We start from the raw sequence: 18353 nt of genomic DNA, 5'->3' as shown, positions 1-18353 counted from the left end.
ATTTTCTTGGATTTAAACAAACAAAAACAAAAGTCACCCCAAACTAAGGTATTTAACGCACTAAAACCAATCTAAAGTAAGTGTCAGGGCTTCTGGTAAAGGACAATTGATTCTGATGTAGAGGTTGTATATTGGATCTTTGCCTGAGTCATCTTGAGTGACCAATATGAGAAAAAATAAAATAGTAAATGAAAATTCAATTGCAATATTTTAAATTTTTTTTAGGTGCAAATTTTTCTCATAACAGAATAAAACACCATCTGATTGGATGCGATCGTCACAATTGTTGCCATATTTGAGCCCACTCTTGTAATCCCTGTGTCAATCCACCTTGTTGCGGGGCCTTCCCATTTTTCACTGATCCTCTATTTTACCAAGTAATGTGTTCTTCTCCAGGAACTGCTACCTCCTAATAACTTGCCCAGCGTACATAAAAGAAAGTATCATTCTCACAGCAAAGGCGTATTCTCTCTGTACTTCTTGCAAAACAGATTTATTCCTTCTTTTGGTAGATGGCAAAATATTCACTATTTCTTTTCCAATATCTTAACTCAAAGGCATGAATCTTTTCTGGCGTTCCTTAATAATGTCCAGCTTTAACATATATGTGATGCAATTTAAAACACCATGGCTTGGGTCAGCAATATCTAAATCTTTAAAGTAACATCTTTGCTCTTCAGCACTTTAAAGAAGTCTTTTGTTTTTTTCAAACTCTTCCTTAGAAAACTTGCCCAATGAAACATGTTTGATTTCTTGGTTGCTGCTTTCATAGGCTTTGACTGTGGATCCAAATAAATGAAACTCATAACAACTTTAATCTGTTGCCTGTTTATAATGCAGTTGCTTATTGATCCAGATGTGTGAGGAATTCTGTGTTCTTTATTCTGAAATATAACCTGTTTTGAAGAAGACTGCCTTTCATTGTCATCAATCAGTGCTTCAAGTCTCTTTCACTTTCAGCAAGCACAATTGTGTCATGTGCATATTACAGATTGATAATAGATCTTCCTCCCATCTTTATATTTTGTTCTTATTTATGTAGTCTAACCTCCTGGATGATTTGTTCAGTGTTCACAATTAATTGGTTAAAAGTTAAAAAAATCTCTCCAACCAAAAATCCAAGGTGACTCTACTAATTCATTCAAATGTAAATCTCTGAGTACTGGATGAACTTAATCTTCCCCCTTGCTCATGATAGTAATGACATTGTTCAATAATATCCACACTCTTATTAATTCCTTGGAACAGGCAAAAATCTGAATCTTTTCCAGTTGCTTGGCTAGATAACGGTCTTCCAAATGTCATGGCATAGATTAGGAGATATATCAAGCTCTACCTCTATTTGCTGAAGCAACTCAATTGATCTATCAGTTCTGGGAGACTTGCTTTCATAAACACCTTCTATGCAACTGAGACCTCTTCCATTATTATTGTTTCTTGATTATGTGCCATGTACTAAAATTGTTCATGCACAACACTGTATTTCAGGATAGATCTAGAAAAGGTCTTTTAGATGATGAATATGGCCCCATTTTTCACTTTTTCGTTCTCAGCACAGTAGATCATATGATGATCTGATTCAAAATGGCCCATGTAAATCCATCTCAGCTTGTCAAGGCCTAGAAGGTCAATATTAATGAATTCCATTTATCTTTTAACAATGAGCAATTTCCCCACCTTCATACTTCTTATATTTGTTGTTGTTGTTAAGTGCCGTCGAGTCACAGGCGACTCATAGCGACCTTATGAAGGAGAGTCCTCAATGGTTGGGTGTCTCTCATCCTCTCTCCAGGTTCATTGGGTTTCCAGAAGCAAGCTGTTATGGAAGTGGATGGCACTCCTCCTTCCAATCTTATATTTAATGTTCCAATTATTAGTAGATGTTTGCAACTGTTATTTTTTGTGTGTGTTTCCCAGAATGAGGTCTTAGTCTCCAATGCTATATCTATTAGTCTAAATGTACTCTACCGTTCATAGGTTTTCAAAGGTCTGTTAATTTGAAAGTGATGGCCAATCCTTTTTTCTGTCTTAATTTGGAAGCTCAGCTTTAGTACAATATCTGATAGATAAGCATTTTACCCCAAAGAGCAGATGACAGACACTTCCATAAAGGTAAATTCAGTGGTGTCTGTGTTCCACTCCACATCACCTTCTTCCCTTCTCCCTCAAATCCTTTTTGTGAGTAGCTGCTAAGCTAGGCCTGAAATAACCCCTGATATGATGGCTCAGGTCTCCAGTTACTTCTGTCCACCCACTATCTCTCTGCTCCCCATCAATGATGGTGGTCTGGGCCTTCTGGTGCATTGATACTCCCGGTCTCTTTGGCTTGTCTCCTGATGTGGATAGGCCCTGAAAGTCCCTGGTCTGCCTGGTCTCCTCCTTAGGCCAGAGTCTCCTGTCTCCATCTCTTGCATAACTTCCTTTTCTAAGGACTAAGCTCCTGACTACATGCCCAAAGTATGTGAGATGAAGTTTCATCATCCGTGCTTCTAAGGAACACCCTGGTTGGACTTCTAAAAATGATTTGTTTGTTCTTTTGGTAATTCATTTGATATTTGATGTCAAAACGCCAATTCAAAGACATTATTTCTTCTCTGTTGTTCTTATTAATTGCCCAGCTTTCAAATGAAATTGAAGCTTTGTATCAGGCACATCTTGGTCTTTAAACTGACATCCTTGCTCTTTAGTATTTCAAAGAAATCATTGACAGTAGATTTGCCCAATGAAATAGTAAATGTATAAGGTTGAAACCAAAGGGATTCCGTTGTGCTGACCTTTCAGCTCTACCCAAGTACATGTCTCTGAGTTCCAGGAGATAGTAAATAATATGATTAATGTTTACTCCTAAACATGGTTTCAAGACCCGTTCCAAGAGATAAAATGGGGAGTGATGAATCAAGGGAAAGTGTCTCAGGGCCCTTGACATTTCTGCAACTAACCCTAACTGGCCAACATGGAATGGATAAATTCCCTCTTTGTTCAGTTGTTGTAGTTGCCATTGTTGAGTGCTGTTGAGTATGACTCATAGGGACCCTATGAATAAAAGATGTGAAATCAGTTCTGTCCTGTAGCAGCCTCATACTTCCTGACACTTACAACAGTTACCTTGTCAACCCACCTGTTTGAGGGTCTTCCTCTCCTTCATTGTCCCTCCACCCTTCCCAACATCATGTCCCTCTCCAAGGAATAGCACCTCCTAGCAATATCAAAGTATGTGAGGTAAAGCCTCATCATTCTTGCCTCCAAAGAGCATGCTGCCTGCATTTTCTCCAAGACATATTTGTTCATTCCCTTGGCCTTTCATGGGATATTCAGTGCTCTTCTCCAACACTACAGCTCAAAGGTGTCAGTTCTTTTTCTGTCATCCTTATTCTTTGTCCAGGTCTCAGATGCATAGCTAGTAATTGGAAAGACTATGACCTTAGTCCTCAAATTGCCATTACTAATCCTAAATAATTTGAAAAGTTCCATAACCACAGATTTTTCCATTGCAATGTGTCTCCTTATTTCCTGATTGCTTGTATCAAGGGTGTTATTGTGTATCCAAGCAAGATGAAGCTGCTGGCAGTTTCAATCTCTTCTCCATCCATTATCATACTGCCTATTGGTCCAATGGTAAGAATAATTTGTTTTATTGTTATTGAGAAGACCCTTTAACATGACTATAATTCAAGTGTATATTCTTACATCTAGTGCCAAAGAGAAAAAAAATGGGATTTTTACCAATTTTTTGCAGTCTGACATTGACCAAACATGCAATCAGGATGCATTCATGATAATGGGTGACTAGAAAGCAAAAGTAGGAAACAGTGAAGGAACAGTAGTAGGAAAATATGGGTTAAGTGATAGAAATGAAGCTGGAAATAGAATGATTGAATTTTGTATTTACAATAGTTTATTCATTGCAAATACTTTTTCTAAAAGACACAAAAGATGGCTTTGCACATGGCTTTCACCTGATGGGCTGCATGGGAATCATACTGACTACATTTGTGAAAGAAATCACTGAAAAAGCTCGATATAAGCAGTCAAAACTAGGCCAGGCACAGACTGTGGGTCAGATCATCGATCACTTATACACAAATTCAAATTGAGGCAGAAGCAAATGAAAATAAGTTCACAGGAACCAAGATATAATCTTGAATCTTTATTCAGTGCTGATGCCAATTGAGGCTCAGTCCGCATACACCAGTGCATGCGTTTTAAATAAAGCATATTTGGTATAAACTCTGCTAAGTTTGCTTCTGGACTTCATAGTGAATTTTGACCTTTTTTTTTAAGCAATAATAATTTATTAAAGCCTCAGGTCCCTATCCTGACCATGTTTAGGGTCACTTTTCCCACTTTGTAGATCTTGTGCGCTGGTCCCAGAAAGATGGCTGGGGCCAGGAGATCAGCGTGCTGCTCGATTAGCCCCGTAAGGCTACAGGATCTCTCTTCTTCATACTGCTTGAACAGAGCAGGCAGCTCCAGGTCCTCAGACAGTGCCTTCACCAGGCCGCCTTTCCCATCTCTTTTTGCCCATAATTGTCCTGCAGGATCTGGGCTTGTTCTGGAGAGGCCCGCTGCAGACACTGAGTCACCAGTCAGCTGCATTCATTGCGCTGGATGTCAGTGCCAGTCTTGCATGTCACGTTAACAAAACGATCAAGGCAATCATCCTGAATCTGAAAGATCTCACTCATCTTTAGCAGGGTCTTCCCGGTGTTGGTGTGTTCTCTCCGTCGATGTCTGCCATATACATCTTAGAAGCTACAGGAAGGTAAAAGGAGTAGAAAGCTGTCTTGTACTTGACAATGGATTTGTATCTCTTTTCAGTGAATCTGCTAAGATCCACCTTGTCCTAGGGAGCTGTGATGAGGTCTAAGGTCTGTCCAATCTCAGTCTGCCAGGAACTCTAGGAAGGGCTCTATCATGTTCAGGTAATAGGGCTGCTCCCGGCAGTAGAGCTTCAGCAGGTGGTTGATACATGATTCCAGCAGCATGGTGTCATCGACCGCATGCAGACCTAGGCCTGGCTTCTGATACCAGCAGGGCTGCCCGCTCAGGTAAGAGATGAAATCATGATGTCATCTAATACAAGGAAGAATGCTTGCAGCTGTTCCACACACCAGTCCACTGTCAGGGCCCACTGCAGACTCTCAGCATCCTGCTTCCTGAGCTCCACCAGCTCCTGGATCACCGCCAGGACTGTTAAACCTGGGTTCTACTTGGCTCCAATGGCACTGTACTCCAGGATCTTCCTGAGCCGAGTAACAGCATCTCCTATTTCTGAGTGTTCCAGGTCATCCTTAATCAGCATGTTGAGGATCTGGAGAAGTGCTAGATGAAATCCTGCTCCTCTTGAGCATAAGCCCCCGATTTCTGGTCTCAGTTCATTCTGAGGGAGGAACAGAGTGCTCTGTTTTTGGGTGCTGGTTCTTGCTTGTTGAGTTTGGACTTTTCAAGTTTTTGGGGGGGAGGGGGGTTGGAGAGGTAGCTCAATGGTGGAGCACAGTGTCTCAGGAGCCACGACTCTTGTGTTTCAGGCTTCATTCCTGGAGGCAGAAGCAGTAAGCGCTTGGTAGAACTGATGTCTCCAGAGTGCCCTTAAAAAAAATTTTTTTTTTCTTCTTGGTACTTTTTATTTATTTATTTTTAATTCTGTAGAAAAACGATTATTGATTTGGTTGTGGTTATTTTTTTCTTGTTTTTTTTTTTTTTAATTCATTCATTGCTGAACATTTCCAGCCCCTCCCCTAGTCCACTTTGCAAGGCTCCTCTTATTTGGACTGTTGTCACATGTATATACCCATTCATCATCCTTTCCGACCATTCTTCCCCTCATCTGTTCCAATGCAGTGTTTATTATTTATTCACCCTCTTTTCTTATTCTACCTCCAACCCTCCATGTCTGTCTTATAACAGCGGTGTTATGCAGTATTTATCCTTTTGTGACTGAGATATTTCACTCAGCATGATGTCCTCCAGGCTGTTTTTTTTTTAAAAGGGTTGCAAAACGGGAGGGGTAGAGCCATGGGGCTACACTGGAGGCCTCTCCTTGTCTTCCTGCTGCATCTTGGCGATGAGTCTCTGCCTCTCAGCTGCCTCACACATGCGCACCATGACGAGGTTTTCATAGTCGCTTTCAGTCAGCCCTGAACCTTTCGACATTCCTGGGTGGCTGGGGTCCACTGTGCTATGGGGCTATCCTTCCAGCCAGGAAATCTTCAAGGGATTGCCAAAGAGGCCTATCTCGTTCTGGAGAGCCAGCTCCGCGGCCTTCACAGTTGCAAACTCCACCACTGCAGTGCCCACCTTTCAGCTGGGAAGCACCAGGTTGAGAACTTCACCATACTTCTGGAAAAGCTGCAGGAGGACTTCCTCACTGTAGCCGCATTTCGACTCATCTTGCTTCTTGCACTTCCAATTTAATCTGAGTTTAGGAGTTCCTTCGTCTACAGTGTTTTCTGGTTTTCCTCTCAACCTGCGTTCACTGTGCTGGCGGATCTGCTCCTCGACCAGCTTCTGCTGTCCTTCTAGCTGCCGGGACCCCTCTTGTCGGCGGCGCTGGATCTCTTGCTGCAGCGTCCTGGTACTGCAGTCCTCCTGCTGTCTGCAAGTGGGCCTGGGCGCTCATGGGCCTCCAGGTCAAGCTTCACTCTCTTCCTTCTTTCGTGAAGTCTTTGGGACCTCTTTTCTGCCTGCTTCTTAGCTTTTCTGACCTTGTCGTATGTGGCCCTGGCTGCAGCATTGGTCAGGACCTCCAAGGCCTGAGAAAGCAGGTGAAAATGTTCAGCTGCTCTCGGATTGTCTGGATGTTTGTCAGGGTGGCAGGAAAGGGCCTTCTTCCTGTATGCCTTCTTCACCTCTTTGTCTGTTGCCTTCTACTCGATCCCAAGCAGTGTGTACAGGTCCATCTGTAAGAGCTCTTTGGTCACTGCCATGGTTCCAACACGGGCTCACTGGGTACTACCACTCCCAGTCCTTCCTACGTAGACTCTGGGCTCTTTGAAACCCAGTAGACTGTTCACTGCCCCCTCTCCTATGAAGCAAGAGCCTCTTTTAAATGTTGTTGTTGTTATGTGCCGTGGAGTCGTTTGCGACTCATAGCGACCCTATGTACAACAGCCCTAAACCGTGCTCTATCCTGTGCCAATCTCATTGCCTCTGACACACCCATCCCAATTACCCCAGTCATTGAATCAATCCACCTCATAGAGGGTCTTCCCCTCCTGTGCTGTCCCTCCACTCTACCCAGCATGATGTCCCTCTCTAAAGAACTGTCTCTCCTTACAACATGTCCAAAGTATGTCAGGCGAAGCCCCAGAATCCTTGCCTCCAGGGAGCAACCTGGTTTAACCCTCTCTACGATGAATCTATTTGTTTTCTTGGCAGTCCATGGTACATTCAATACTCTTCTCCAGCACCACAGCTCAAAGGCGTCAATTCTCCTTCTATCCTCCCTAGTCATTGTCCAACTCTGATGCATAACAAGTGATTGCAAAAACCATGGCCTGTATCAGGCGCACCTTAGTCTCTAGAGAGACACCGTTGCTCTTGAGTACTTTAGAGAGGTTCCTAACCGCAGACTTTCCCATAGCAATACATTTTTTGATTTAAATAGTTTCGTTTAAATCCCTTCATTGTTGCCCGGGGCCACACCCTGTAATCTGGTTACTCCCTCATTAACATAGAAACATCAAGGATGATCCCTTCCAAGGATAATAAGGGAAATCTCATCCATTTAAAACTTCAGCTGAGTTCTGAATGACAGCCATTCTGGCTCTCCTAGCTCCCTCTTCTCACACGTTGTTGTTTGATGCCATCAGTCATGTATGGTCCAGGTGAATGACCATATTCACTAGCTCCATTTAATTTCAAATCCTTGATGTTGGTTCTGATGGGCACACATTTTTCCCTCCTTCAAAATCCAGACCACTTGTTCAGGTTTTAAAGTTAAAGTTCTGCTTTTTGTTTTGGTGTTTCCCTCCAAGCAAGAAGGGTCACCAGCAGCTCTGGAGCCACCCACGAAAATTCGGCTAGGGTTCCCACTCTTGTCGCGTGTGCTCAAACCGACATGAACTGATCCAGAAATACAGGCTGAATACGTACATATTCAGTCTGTATTTCCACCAGTAGGCCAAGGATATTGGCTTTATCAAGTTGGCCTAAGTGATCTTCCTTGAATGGCCTAGCGGAGACCTCTACATGGCAAGAAACAAGATCAACATTGTGTACATAAAATAAAATTTCACTTACAATAACGTGAAAAAAAAGTTTAAGTTCTTTTGTTGTGTTGATTACGGGATTCTCATTTTCTCTTTCTCTCCCTCTTTCCCTGTGTGTGTCTCTCTGTCTCTCTCCCCCCTTGTCTTTCTTTCAAATATAAATGTCTTCACTCACTCATGTAGGTGAGGCCAGAAATCCATCCAAATGTAAATCTCTTAACTTGTATAGAGTGGGGTTTTTTTATTCCTCTAGGATAAATATTAACCCCCACTACCACATTTTACTCTTAACAAGCTTATCTCCGAGATAATCTTGCCTGTTAGCATATCCAATCAAGTCCTAGGCAAAGATGGATGTACAAGCTTTTTCTACTAAAATTTCCAATTCCCAGTGACCAGCAATCATTACGTCTTGATTTGATGTTTGGGTCAATTTCGGACTGAAAGTTTTGATACAAATTTTCAGTTTCTTCCTCTTTGGCTTTAACTCTAAGAGCTTATATTAAAATAATAGTCATATTAGCAGGTGTTCCTTTTAGGTGTAAGGATAATATCCTATTGACAGGGAATGGCAAAGGACATGCTGATAAAGGAGATCAATCAGAACTGGTTTTAACAAAGACTGTGCCAATATAACAATAGAGAAAACAAATAGGAATGCAGCTATATGGCACTAAAAACAGACTCTCAAAGAATGTGTCAAAACAAGAGGCTCAAGGACAAAATAAAGGAGATGGCCAAAAGTCAGCATACAACCATTAGAAGGAATGTACTAATCAGCTGTTTAAACCCCACTCCCCAAACAAAGGATATATAAACCCTTTTGTAAGATAAAGACCGGTCAGTCTGTCCTGACCCATTCATAGTCTGTTATGAACATCTAATAAACCTCAGTTTCTTTCTCTTGCTCTCACTTTGGTATTGGTGTCTTTCTTGTATATCTGAGTCAGAACTTTCTAGTTCTTACTCAAAGAGGCCCCTGGACCTCTGGTGGAAATCATTCCCTTAACAACTATCACTCACAACGTTGTCCTTAAGGATAAAACTTGAGTTTGACCTCTTGACTTTGCATCAGTGTTCTTTCTCTGTTTTTCATTCTCAGCATAGTATGGCATGTGAAGATCTGATTCAACTGGCCAAAGCTAGTCCATGTTATCTCACTAATGTTTAGAATGTGGTATCCATGTATTCTGTTTCATTTTTCACAACTTCTAGTTTTTCAACATGCATACTTCATACATTCTATGTTCTAATCCAAAAGATGTTTGTCCACCAGATGCTCTGCTGGAGAAGGAGGGGGCAATCGCCTCCTGTACCAGTCAGATCTGATTTGACGGTACACATAAAAATAAAAAAAAAAAAGAAAAGATGTTTGTCACTACTTTTCCTCATTTGACTGACTTCCAATTTGGACTTTATCTCTAACATTTTTTTTAATAAAGGTATTTTCAGTGAACAAATTATTAAATGTACAAAATAGTCGTTCTAGTGGTTCAAATCCACCAGATGCTCTGCTGGAGAAGGAGGGAAAATCTCCTCCTGTTCCAGTCAGATCTGATTTGACAGCACATACACACAAAATCATAAAATTAAAAAAAATGTAATTAAAAAAATATCATTCTATTTCCAGTTCCATTTTTGTCACCAAGTCCATATATTCCAACTACCATTCCTTCTTCATTGTTTCCAACTCTTACACTCCAGGTTTTAGTAGAGCTCCCAGATTAAGACAGTCAAGAAAGCAGATCTGGCCTTCCACTTCTTAAAAGCAGGCCTCTGAAAACCCTATGAGAAATAGAGGAACATAGATGGTTACAGTATAGGAGCAGGTCGGCCAGCACAAAGAACACAGATTGAGAGGAAAAGCAGAAAATACTGCGGCAAAGAAACTCCTAAACTGAAACTAAAATTAAGTACAAGAGGCGGGATGGGTCGAAAGGTTGTTACAGGATGTCCTCCTGCGGTTTTCTAGAAGTATGTTGATGTTCTCAACTTGGTGCTTTCAAGCAGGAAGGGGGGCACGGCAGTGGGGGCATTTGCAACTGTGAAGGCCGAGGAGCTGGCTCTGCAGAATGAGGTAGGCCTGGTTGATACATCCCTGGAGATTCTTGGATGAAAGGGCAGCCGCCTATCACAGTGAGCGCTAGTTGCCCAGGAATGTCAAGAGGCTCAATGCTTATTTAGAGAGCATTAGACTGGAGTAGTAATGAAATGTTATTTGTTATGTATTTACTTTATTCCAAACCTCAAAAAGAAAAAGAAGATACTTTTAAAGAAAAATATGATTCTTTTTTTAGGGAGGAGAAAGTATCCTGGTTGCACAGTGGTTAAATACCCAGTGATTAACTTGAAAGCTTGTCCATTTGAATTCACTAGCTGCTTCATTGAAGAAAGAAGTGACAATTTGTTTCTTTTAAGTCTTGAAAACCCTGTAGGATAGTTCTACTGTCTTGTAACCTCACTAAGGGTCAGAATTTATTCTTTGGCAACAGTTTTGAGTGAAAGAGAAGTTACCTTATTTTTTTGCATAAGATAAGTGTGATGTTAGGAGATGTTTATCCCCTCAACCTGTTAAAAGTTATCCAAGACATAAATGCTTAGCTGCTAGCAATACTAGAGATACAATCTTTATCTAAGCAGCGTTTGAATTTTCTTTTTTTCCCAGCCTTTTTATGTGTACCCCCTGACTTGAATATTTATAATGGAAAGAAAATTGCTTGTCTCAGTCTCAGAATTTATTTAATTGGAGATACTTTGTTTCACAGTACAAAACTTGCTTATATACACAGAATTTTTTTGTTCATGACTGCAAATAAGTTCTTGACTCACTATCATCTCTGGAGATAAGTATTCTGTTGTCTCCCATTCATTATTTGTGTGACTTTGGATGAGTTCTTTCATTTCTTAGTGCTCTGATTTTTAATTTAATGAAGCTGTGATACTTATTTTCAAGATTGAGAGTGCTTAGCTCTGTGCCTGGTACATGTTATTGTTGTTATGTGCTGCCGTGTTACCTGGGACTCAGCGATTCTATGGTCAATAGCTTTGAACCCTGCCTTATCCTAAGCTGATTCTCGACAACTTCAATAGACTTAATCCCATTTCTCCAGTCACTGAGTCAAATCCATGTCATCCTGGGTCTTCATAAATTTATAATACATACCTTTTTAAGAAACAGACAAAAAGGAAAATGTTATCTAGGAGAGATTGCCAGTCTTGTGAATGTACTGGGTGGGTTAAGGAAGATTCTATGACCAGTTCTTTCTCCAAACCCTAGAGTGTGATTTACATGCTGTGGTAGGCAGAAGGGTCACTGTGAACAGTGGTGTGAAGCAGTACAGGCTTTTTTAAAGGAGAGTGGGGAAAGTCTCCAGGAGAGTCTGATGAATTGCATTGCTACTCAAATGTGGTCCTTGGAATAGAGGCGTTGACATTGTTTTGTGTTAGAACCTCAAAAGACCAAGTACTGTAAAGACCAAGAATGTCTCCATGAATTACCAATATGCTTTGGGAAACACAAAATACCCCTTAGTTGAGAACCACTGGCTTTGAGGAAAACAAGAGTCCAACAGGGAACACTACTAAATGTTTTATCTTCTTATTTTCATTATTTTATAAATTAAAATATAGGCTACTAATAACCAGTGAGGCAAGCAAGACTCCTTTACTGCTTATTAGTTGACTACATGTGCTTTGGAGTCGAACTACATAGGTTCAAAGCCAGACTATCCAGTATGTGTCATTATGGGCAAAATCAGTGATTCTTTAGAAGTCTCAGCTTTATTACTTAAAAAACAAGAATTAAATAGCATTCAAAGATTAAATGTGATAAAATGGGTGAAGTGCTTAGCAGAGAATATGACAGAGTCCTCTCAATCATTATTATCATTGGATTGAAGGGCTTCTAGCACAAAGCTGAGTAATTAGATAGTTCCATTGTATCACACAGCCTTCTAGTAGATTAAAATGAAATTTCCATCAGTCTTTTTGAAATATTTGAAATAGCAGCTAAGTATCCTTATAGACATCTGGAGTCAAGGAACTCCGTAATAGAAACACCAAACCTGTGGTTTTTTTTATTTTCCCAGATCAACATTTTCTAATTTTGTATACATTTTCTGATTTCTTTTTACAAAAATCTTTTTTATTTTGTTGTTGCTATTTAGGGATTATTCTAAGGTTTCGTTAAAGTAATAAATATTCTCATTTTAAAAATACATATAACAGATGTCATTTCCCAGACAACACCAGAATATTTCAGAGCCCTTGAAAGCCATTTGTAAATCTTAGGTTAAAACTCCCTGATAAACATGTTTACAGCTTGGAATTTATTTACAGCAAGAGGAGTGGGCAGGTAGGGTTGACAAGACTTCTGTGAAAGGTAGAATTGAGGTTGACACTGGTTAAGTAAAAGCTGCCACTCTTGTAACCCTGAAGTAGTAAGAGCTGGAATGAACATTTTAGCTGTAGTCCAGGGTGGCAATAAAGGAGAGTGATTGTGACAGAATCTTATTAGAGTAGCAAGAAATAGAAAACATGTCAAGAGGGACAACCGAGATGAGGAAAGCTTTGTCTGATTAAGGATAAGCAAAGATAAAAGTAGAAGGTGTGGACTTGGTATATAAAGCTAGATGCATATGGAGAGGCAGAGAAGGGACCAACATAGAGAATATACTCTGTGAAAGGTGTTGTACAAACATTTAATTTAGATCTGTCAATTATAGAGACAACTCTTCTTTAATCCATTGTTATGATTCATGATGATGATGGTGATGATAAATGCTTGCAGTAACAAGCATACAGTGGAAAAGTTAGGACATTGATGTCAAGGTTTTGGTATCAAAAGGCAGATATCTTATCAGATATCACAACCAAAAAAGTGAGTGGTAAAGGTATGAGAAGATGAAAACTTAATCAAGGCCTTGTAGACTTATATCAGCTTTTGAGAATTCAAAGCAAATCTTGACTATCATTTAAGATGATTCACAGAATAGATCAAGTGATATTAATTTTTTTTTTAAAAAAAAAGAGGCAAGAAAGATTTAAAAGCTGGGGCTTCTTTTATACTCAGTACTGATCCCTATCTATGTTTATACATACCTTCTGAGGTAAGATTTGGTTGAAAGGCATAGGCCGTGATACTAGATAGGCAGAACATAGCAGACTGGAAAGTTGTCAAAAGAGTAAAAAGATTGAACTAGTTAAGGACAGAAATTTGCAATTAAAATTTTTAATGGAAGTTAAAATTCTTGTACTTACCTGATATGATTTTTTAAGGTACTTAGTTCTTCTAAGCTCTATGTTTCTCATCTATAAAATGGATGGGATAGCACTTGTCTTTAAGAATTGTCATGATGCATGTATGGCAAGATAAGGAGCTGTGGGAGGCAAATACAGTTAAGCACTAGACTTGGTAGCCCAAGGAAGTGCTCAGTGTTCAGATCCACTCAGAAGCAAGATTTGAAAGACTGGGAGCAAGATTTGCTTCCAAAAGTTTATAGCCTTGGAAACTCCATAACATATACTTCTACTCTCGTCACATTCTGTTTTTGTTGTTGCTGAGTGCTACTGAGTCAGAACTGACCCACAGCTGACCCTCCAGCAGGTTTCCAGAGGCAGTTTAATCACACAGTAGGAGATTACTCAACTTTCTCCCAGCTGGTGGATTTGAATGATGTGCCTTTGGCATTGCAATAAAGTTTCTTATCACTAGGTCACCAGAGTTTCTTGCTTATGAATTCCAGTATATATAGGTAGATTAGAGATAGAGATATATAGAGACATAGATATATATAGATATGATACATATAGATCATATAGATATGATACATATAGATATATATTATATGTAGATATGATACATATATATGATATATATTTATATATATGTGTTATTACTCAGACTACTGTGTTCTAGAGACTTTTCACATATTCTTTTTTTCTCACGACAAATTTATTCTTTTTTTTCATTTTTCCACATATTATTTCTTTAACCTTAACAATCACAATGTAAAATAAATATAATTGTATACATTTATACGTATGTAAATTGAAAGTCTTTCATAGTGAAAATATGATGATATGAATAAATATTTGCAATGTTTAAAATCACAGCTGCGTTATACATTTTGTAACTTCAATAGTCAATAGTTTTTAGGAGAAATCAACTACAGTGACATTGAGTGTCATATATCTGCTTTTTGTGACTCTCATTCTATCATACAGTGCCTTCACTCTGTGTGTTTTATATGTCCTGGTTTAAATGATAGTACATTAAATAGGAAAAATCTTAGAAGTTGTCGCTTTGTCTTTTTGGTATTATTGCTAGGCGCTGTTGAGTTGAGTATAATCCATAGCGACCCCATGAACATAGATCTGAAATCTCTCCTGCCCTGTGCCACCCTCACAATTTCTGACATGCTTGAGGTCATTGCAGAAGTCACTGTGTCAATCTACCTGGATAAAGGTCTTCCTCTCCTTCACTATCTCCTCCACCTTTCCAAGCTTCATGCCCCTCTCAAAGGAATAGCCTCTCCTAGGAACATGGCCAAAGTATGTGAGACTAAGCTTTATTATCTTTGACTCCAAGAACACTCTGGCTGCACTTTCTCTAAGACGTGTTTCTTTATTCTTTTGGTAGTCCATGGGATATCTAGTATTCTTCCCTAACACCACAGTTCAAAGGCATCAATTCTTCTGTCATCCTTATACATTTCCCAGCCCTCAGATGCATAGAAAATGATTCCAAAGTTCTTGGCTTGAACCATGTGCATCTTACTTCTCAAACTGACATCATTATTCCTCAATAATCTGGAGAAGTCCTTGACCACAGACTTTCCCAGTGCAATATGTGTTCTGATTTCCTGACTGCTGGTACCAAGGATGTTGATTGTGGGTCCCATTAAGATGAAGGTGTTGACAGTGTCAATCTTTTCTACATGTGTCATGATGTTGTTGATTGGTCCAGTAGTAAGAATTTTTGTTTTCTTGATATTGAGATGCAATCCATATTGAAAGCTATATTCTTTGATCCTCAGTAACAAGTGCTTCCAGTCCTCCTCATTTTCTACAAGCAAGATTGTGGTATTTGCATAATGCAGGTTATTGATAAGGTTTCCTCTGATTTTGATGCCATATTCTTCTTCACAGAGTCCACTTTCCCAAGTAATTTGCTTAGCATACAAATTTGGAGAAAGAATACAACCTTGAAACACTCTTTAATTTTGTACCATGTAGTGTTCCCTACCTCTGTTTGCACCAATAATCTCTTGGTCTATTTATACTTTCCATATGAGCACAATTAAATGCTCTTGGATTCCTTTTCTTCTCAATATTAGCTATAACTTGTCATGATCCACACAGTCAAAAGCCTTTACAAAATCAATAAAGCACAAATAAGCCTTCTAGTATTCTTTACTTCCAGCCAGGATGCATCTGACATGAGCAATGATATTCCTGATCCCACGGCCTCTTCTAAATCTTACTTGAACTTCTGGAATTTCCTTATCTGCCTGAAAACCCTATGAATAGTAGGGGAACACGGATAATTTTTGTCTTAGTGATAAGAAATTATACTGTTAAACCAAAGGTATCTAATTGGAATCCAGCAGCTACTACACAGGAGAAAAATGGGCACTTTCCTCTCTATGCAATTTATTGCCTCTAGAAGCTGTTGGGAGGTCAACATGGTTAATACTAGATGGTACTCAACACCACCACCACCAACAACAAGATTACAATGGAATTCTGGAAGAATTAACTTTAAATTCGATTTGTTGTAGAGCAGCAACTAAAACATAGGTTGTCTGATTCCATTTCTAGGTTAGGTTGCAAGCACTTGCTTTGTGTGAAAAGTTTATTTGTTCCTGGAGAAGGTGAGGGGGGTGGTCCTTGAAGATTATATAAATATGCCTGAAGCACGAGTACCTTAGATTTCTAGAACCATGTCCTCAAATTGGAGAAACCTGCTCTGTGGACATGTTCTTGGCAGAGGGTCCGTGCTTGGCAGGGGCTGAAGTAATTGTTCATTCTAAGACTAGATTTTAAAGATAGTTCCTTTGATGTAAATACTAAAGATAATGACTTCCTGCAATTTAGTGCCCCAAATGCGGAAAGGGATAAAATTGGGTCTTTGCCTGGTCCTAGTCTAATTTCCATTGGTCCTGGAATTTCTCAGGTGAAAATTGAAGTTGAATTTTTAACTTTGTGTGTATGAGTTGGAACTGTGGAGATGATGTCAGGGAATCTGCAATAGGGTACGTGAGTTTAAGCTATGGATACGGTTTCTTCCTACCAAATTTTTAAAAAAGACTCTTTTTTTTTAAAAAAAAAAGCCTCTTTTGGTCTACTTCTGGGAGTCCTTTTACTTTTCCCTTTCTCTGTAGGAAATTTTTTGGGACCAGTCATTTCTCCCAATCTTTTACGTTGCCAGTTTTCTAGTTACTACTCTGAACTTGGCTATTCTTTGAACAGCATCCTGACTGAGACTACAAGACTATGTGAAATTCCTCTGCATTTTGAAGTCTCAGTTTCTCAACTATCACAAAGGAATATGTAGTGCCTATTTTTTTGCTTTGGAATGATTAAATGAACGATTCCATATAAGTGTTTATCACAGAGCCTCTTACAATATGGACCTTTGTTATATGCTGTGATTTTTGTGTTTTTTTTTTTTTTACTGTTTTTTTAGTTGGTTTGCTTACAAAATTCATATACATTGTGTTTCACACTATTCTTCACATTCACATTGTGTTTCATACAATCATTCTCATGCATTATATTTTATAAAATTAATCACCATGAGACTTTGCCCATCATTACCCTGTCTTTTCACCTGGATCCTTCTCATTTACTAACCCCCATCTTCCTCTAACCACCAAACTGTGTAACCCTGTGGTTTTGCCCCACCTATCCTCAGCCCTCCACTCTCCCCACCCCATCTTTAATTTTCATGTTGTTGTTATGTGCCGTCGAGTCGCTTGGAACTCATAGAGACGTACAAGAGCCCTAAACCCTGCTCTGTCCTGTGCCAAATTAATTGTATCCAACACTCCTACTGCCACTACCCTAATCACTAATCCATCTCATTTAGGTTCTTCCTCTCTGGCACTATCCCTCCACTCTCCCAAACATGATGTCCTTCTCCAAGGACTGGTCCCTCCTTGCACCATGCCCAAAGTATGTCAGATGAAGCTTTCAGAATCCTTGCTTCCAAGAAGCAGCCCAGTTTCACTCTCTCCAGGACAAAACTGTTTGTTCCCCTAGCAGTCCATGGTATATTCAAAACTCTTTTCCAGCACCACAGCTCAAAGGCATCAATTCTCTCTATCATCCCTAGTCACTGCCCAGCTCTCTGATGCCTAGTACACAATCGCGAAGACTATGGGCCAGATCAGGTGCACCTTAGTCTCCAGCCTGATGTCTATGCTCTTCAGTACTCTGGAGAGGTCCCTGACGGCTGACTTTCCCCAATGCAATTTATGTCTTGATTTCCTGGCTGCTGGTACCAAGAGTGTTGATTGTGGAACCAAGCAAACTAAAACTGTGAACAATCTTAATCTCCTCACCATATATAATGATGCTGCCAATTGCCCAGTGGTGAGAATCTTTGTTTTCTTCAGGTTGAGCTTCAATCTATATTGAAGGCTGCAGTCCTTGACCCTTCTGTAGCAAGTGCTTCAGGTTCTCCTCAGTTTCAGCAAGCAGGGTTGTGCTATCTGTATAATGCAGGTTGTTGATGAATCTTCCTCCAATCCTGAATTCCTATACATGTTTTAATATTTATCCTTATAATTTTACAATAATGGTATTATGCCATATTTGTCCTTAAGAGACTGCATTGGTTCACTCAGCACTCTCAATAGGCTTTACATTGAAATTTTCTGTCTTTATTTGTATAATGTAAGACATCACCCTGCATGATGAAATATGAAAATTTTGTGAAAGCATGACAGAGAGATTCTGTGGAAATAAGAGCCCTTGGAACTCATTCTTGGACAGTATTTTATTCTGCCCATACTGTTAGCTTGTTATTGGGACAGTCAGGGACCTGAGGGAGAGGAATAATTATTAAAATATAGATGTACTGCATACGAGACTTAGCATGAGAACACTTTTTCACTGCAAAGGTAATTTACAATTAAG

General features: G+C 39.6%; 2 pseudogenes; both read right to left on the bottom strand.

The window, feature by feature from the left end:
* Nucleotides 1–4302: 4302 nt before the first annotated feature.
* Nucleotides 4303–5427, bottom strand: LOC102858848 (annotated as a pseudogene).
* Nucleotides 5428–6021: 594 nt separating this feature from the next.
* Nucleotides 6022–6926, bottom strand: LOC102858439 (annotated as a pseudogene).
* Nucleotides 6927–18353: the final 11427 nt, after the last annotated feature.

Source organism: Elephantulus edwardii, unplaced genomic scaffold (genome assembly GCF_000299155.1).
Source record: "Elephantulus edwardii isolate Elephantulus edwardi_28Jun2011 unplaced genomic scaffold, EleEdw1.0 scaffold00036, whole genome shotgun sequence".
In the NCBI taxonomy this organism is placed as follows: Eukaryota; Metazoa; Chordata; class Mammalia; order Macroscelidea; family Macroscelididae; genus Elephantulus; species Elephantulus edwardii.
This window is presented reverse-complemented; position numbering and strand designations above follow the sequence as displayed.